Here is a 5,174-nt window from a genome sequence, read left to right as displayed (position 1 = left end):
ATAGCAGATGAGTTATCATCAAATTTTCTGCCACTTCCAGCCCTTGAATAGTGCCTTTCCTTCACCCATCATTGATCAGTCGGCTGAGTCCTTCCGCTGCCAGAAGGAAGAGGAGGGGCGAGAGGGGGCATCCCTGGCGAAGTCCCCTTTGGCTTTGAAAGAAAGAGGTAGCGGCTCCATTGATGAGAATAGCAAAGCTTACATTGGTTAGGCATCCCATTATCCAATTGATGAACTCTATGTGGAAGCCTAGATGAGTGAGTAACATGCGAATGTACATCCAACTGACCCTGTCAAATGCTTTGGATAAATCAATTTTAACTACTGCTCCTTTGATATTTTTTTGAGAGATGTTGTGGATAGTTTCCTGGGCTACCCCAATCGCTTCATGGATCTGCCTTCCATTTAAGAGCCCGAACTGTTCTCTTGACATGTGCCTGGATAGGATAGGTTTGATCCAAAGGGCTATCACCTTTGCTATGATTTTATAAATGCAGTTACATAGGGATATAGGTTTGAAGTCCTCGAAGGTAGATGGATCTTCTTTCTTTGGAATGAGGGCTATGAAGGTCGAGTTGAAGGGGGGATAGATTACTCCTTTCCTTCTGGATTCTTCTACCACATCAGTGAGGTCTTGACCAAGCTGATTGAAAAAATGTTAGAATAGCTCCACTATCCAACCACCTAGACCAGGAATTTTGTCTTTTGGCATTGCTTCTAATATTCCTTCCACCTCCCCTCTGGTGACTTGGCTCATTAGTTCCAGAGAGTCCTCCTCATCCACATAGCGGGGGAAGGTTTGGGCTGTCTGGATCACTTCTTCCAAGGAGATATCACCTCGATTAGAGAAGAGATTTTGAAAGTGGCTTATGCCCATTTAGGAGAGATCTTGGAAGGAGCCGGCCTCTCTTCCTCCTTCTTCTTTTAGATTCCAGATGGTGTTAATGTTTTTTTGTCCTTTGGCATAGTTTTGAAAGAATTTGGTGTTTTCATCGCCTGCCTTGAGCCAGATGGCCCTGCTTTTCAATCGCCATTGCTCTTCCCTTTGCCAGGAGGATTTTGTGCCTTTTACCTTCCTACTGCAATATTATATCTTTTTTCCCTTGAGTTTCATATCCATCAGCTTCAGGGCTTTCGAGCCAGTTAAGATTCTATTATATTTGGTGGAGTTCCTCCTCTTCTTTGGTCTTCTTTTCCTTGGCCCAGATCACTGTAGATTTTTTAAAGCGTTTGAGATTCTCCATGAAAAGGAAAGATTTATTGGCCGTCTCAATGGAGCTGGCAGGTCTCCAAGTGGATTTGAAAAGGGAGTTGTATGATTCCTCTTGAAGCCAAGAAGGGTTGAATTTGAAGGGGGCAGCTGGTTTTTTGGGTGGATTGGATAGCTCAAGGAGGATAGGAAAATGATCCGAGGCCCCTCCTTCCCCCACCCACTGGTGAAACCCAGGGATATTGGTAGCTGTATGCTCCCTTAGAAGAAAACTATCAAGTCTTTTTGCTACACGGTCTTCCCCTGATCTTCTATTCGTCCAGGTTGGTCTGTTCTTCAGTAAATTGATGTCCAAGACCTTATTATCTCTGAGGAGGTTGGTGAAGAAATCTGATAGCTGATCCTGTCTGGCCAAGGGGCCCTAGGTTTCTGAGGAGCCTATTGAGAAATTTAAGTCTCCACCAATAACCAGGTTTGGCCTGTTCAAAGAGGATTTGGAGAGGAGGGTCTTCCAGAAATGGGCTCACCCTTAACAGGGGCCATCGATGTTAACAATCAGCAGGGTGGTGTAGAGCTCCTAGCAGTATACTTCCATCCTAATGACTTGATCCATCCCCCAAGAATTTAGACATTTTAACTTCTCTGGTTTGAAGGCCAAAGTGAGGCCCCCTGAGTGTCATTTTGCATCCAGAACCTGGATAATCCAGGATGGCGGGATTTTAGATAGGTTTTTTTCCACTTCTTCTCTAGCTCCTAGAGTTTCTTGAAGGAGAAGCATATTTGGATTGTATTTCCTGAATACTTCTTTTAAGGCCAGCTTTTTGTGGTTGCTAGCTAACCCTCTGCAGTTCCAAGAAAGGATGATCATTGGATAACCTCTGGGAGGGGGTTTGTTGCTCCGAGGGCCCCTGATATGGACATATGTCTTCCATCCACAATGTCTATCTTGGCTCTTCGCTGAGCCTTGGATAGGTTAGATTTTCTCCCTCTAGATTTCCTGTCTTCTGGCTGGGAGGGTTGCATGTCTATGCCTCCTACTATTTCCAGGGATCCCCACGGAGGTGGTTTCTTCTCATGGGGATGGAGATTATATGGAATTGAGGCAGGGGTGGAGTCCTTGCTCAGGCCTTTGGAAGTGGAAGGGCCGAGGTCACAATTCAGATCTAAGGAAGGAATGGAGGTGATTATACTTTCCATTTGCAAGGATTGAGAGTGAGTAAGAGGAGTGATCATATTTTGATGCCTGGGGAGACCAGACATAGATTCATTTTTATTAATAAAAATTTCATGACATAAAGATGATGGATTTGGGGCACATTCCATAACCCCTTTGGCGATCGATTGACAATTCTCTGTGTGAGTTGGAGGGTTTTGGTTTGGTTCCGGCTCTTCTAGCTAGGAGGGAGGCCGCTGGTCCTAGGAATTTTGCTGCTTGTGCTCGGTACCCTCGCTTGAAATCTTCTTGGTTCCCTCCATTTCGAGATCCATCAACTCCTCGTCCTTGCTTTCCTCTTCGGGCTTGGATCTAGGAGATTCTGCTACTTTTCCTTCTGATCCGGCCTTCCTCTTCTTCCCTCTGCGCCTGTGACCCATTTGGCATTCCTTTGCCAAGTGCCCATAGATATGACATCTGTGGCATCAGAATGGCAAATGTTCGTAATCAAGTTGCTGAAGGTATTTGAACTCTCTATAGTGCAACTGTATTTCTTCAGCCAGGCTTGCCTGGGGAGTGAGGCTAACCAGAATACACGCCATCCCCATGTCTCTGGTTTGGAGGAAAGACATGTCTGTTTCCATATACTTCCCAAGATGGTTCCCGATAGATCTGAAAACAGTCTTGTCCCAGAGGAAATGTGGAAGCCCTGGGAGGCGGACCCAAACCGGTAGCTCATCAGTTCTCTCTCTCTCTCTGGGCGTCAAAAAGGGGATTCCAGCATTTGAAGAGAATCGGTGTCCTGCCAAAGGCCCAATTCCTTTCCAGTACCCAGCTCACTGCTTCTTTGTTGGCGAATTTGACCATGAACCAGCCCTTTGCAAGCATCGACACCTGGAAGGCTGAGTCCGGACCCTCCTTCCATTGCTGGGATGCCCATTCCTGGATGAATTTCACTAAATATTTTTCCCCCTTGCCCTTCCGACCAATGTTAGGTCTGCAACCTCCATAGCTTGGTCTATTGACACATTTACCCCCAGAATCAGATCTGAAACCAATTCATTTCTTTTAATTAACTTGGGTTTTTTCCTCTTCTCCCCCTTCTGCCTCTGCTGCGGCCCTTCCTCCCTGCCCGGAGCGGCTATTTCCGCATCTGCTACTTCTTGGAGGGTTTCGTTCAATCTCCTCTCCTCCTGAATGAGGGTTATGTCGTCCTTGTTTCCTCCTCTAGCTTCCCTTTCTTCTTTGATTTCCTTGTTCCCTCTGAGTGTAGCTTCCTCCTCTATCCTCGGTCCCTTCTCTATTGTCGATCCTACACCCAGTCCGAATTCAAGGTTGAGAGGCCCCGCGGCCCCTGGGTCCGCACTCAACAATTCTTGTATCGGTTGCCAGTGACTATAGGGGTTTTGGGTTTTTGCAGCTTGCATTACCTTCCCCAATTTCAGCTCTACTCTAAGCCCTTCTGCAGTCCCTAACCCTAACCCATAGCTAATTACCACATCTTCCAACCCTCCTGAGAAAAATCGGTTGTGAGAGAGGGTTTTTGGTGAACTTACAGATGGGTTTTTCGCTGCTGTTCCTTCCAAGTCACTCTAAGGCTGTTGCTCTTGTATGCGAGGGAACTCCTTCCAGGTTCTTAGGAAGGGTAGACTAGAATTACCTTCTAGATGGTTTGGGTTAACCTTTATGTTCCAGACCTCCTTCGAGCCGCACGTTTCTTGCCCTAGGATTCTAGCTGGGCGGATGTATCATTCTATATTTTGATCTGTGACTTCCAGGCCCTAGATCGACAGGATATCTCCAGGTTCTGGGTCTAGCTCAATGCTGTCATTCGGGAAACCCATCCTTTTGCTAGCTGTTTCTTGGGAAAGGCTGACTGCATCTAGGTAACCACTGGCCGTAAATTCCTCCGATAATTAAACCTCCTATGTTCCCACCGATTGCAAGCAGTAATCTGGGCACAGTTAAACTTGAAAACTGTTTTACTAAACCCGTTTTCATACTCATTGCTACCTTCTTACGCCGCACATGTGAGTCCTTCGGATGCGTCCTGGAGCTTGACCGCTGACCTAACCCTGCTGTCATCGATTCTTGGCTCTGTTCTAACGCCTTTACTTAAGCAGCTTCTAGCCGGCTGCTGTCTGTACGCGGCCTTGTCATTGTCTAGGCCTCGTGGCCTCCACCTGTAGGCCATCCTGATCCTATCTCCATCTAGTTCCAATGCTCAGAACCATAGTTGCGCTCTCCTTTGCCATCACCATCCAAAAACAAGAATAATAAATCTTTTGAGGCTTTGCCTTTACTTATCTGCTAGGGTGTTTGGCTTAAAAGAAATAAAGAAATATTTCATAACAAGCACTCTTCTTTGGATCGGGTGGTTGCTAAAGCTATGGCCACCCTTTTTCAATATCATCAACCTACCTCTACTAGGAATAAAATTGTGATTCCAGAGGATCCTGACAAAAATCGACAGTGGGGATTTTTTGATGGTCTGAGGGGGTAATCTTACTTGAAGTGGTGGTTTCATTCTTTACTTATCTGGCCAATATTATTTCAAATTCAGTCTGGGATGGGGAGGAAAACAAACAATATGGCCAAGTTGTTATCTTGTCGCTCTTTATTGGCTTTTGATCGTGAGAAGGGTTGTGATCAACTCCAAGTGTTTGGTGATTCCTTGTTAGTCATAAATTGGGTCAGTGAGATACAATAGTGTCGTTGTTTGCAACTTTATGACATATTAGATGATTTGCTAAGGGTCAAGCTTTCTTATGCATCGTTTCCTTTCACTCATATTTACAGGGAGCATAACAG

This window comes from Pinus tabuliformis, chromosome 9 (genome assembly GCF_031772625.1).
Source record: "Pinus tabuliformis cultivar Carrire ecotype Pingquan chromosome 9, CPIR1, whole genome shotgun sequence".
Lineage (NCBI taxonomy): Eukaryota > Viridiplantae > Streptophyta > Pinopsida > Pinales > Pinaceae > Pinus > Pinus tabuliformis.
This window is presented reverse-complemented; position numbering follows the sequence as displayed.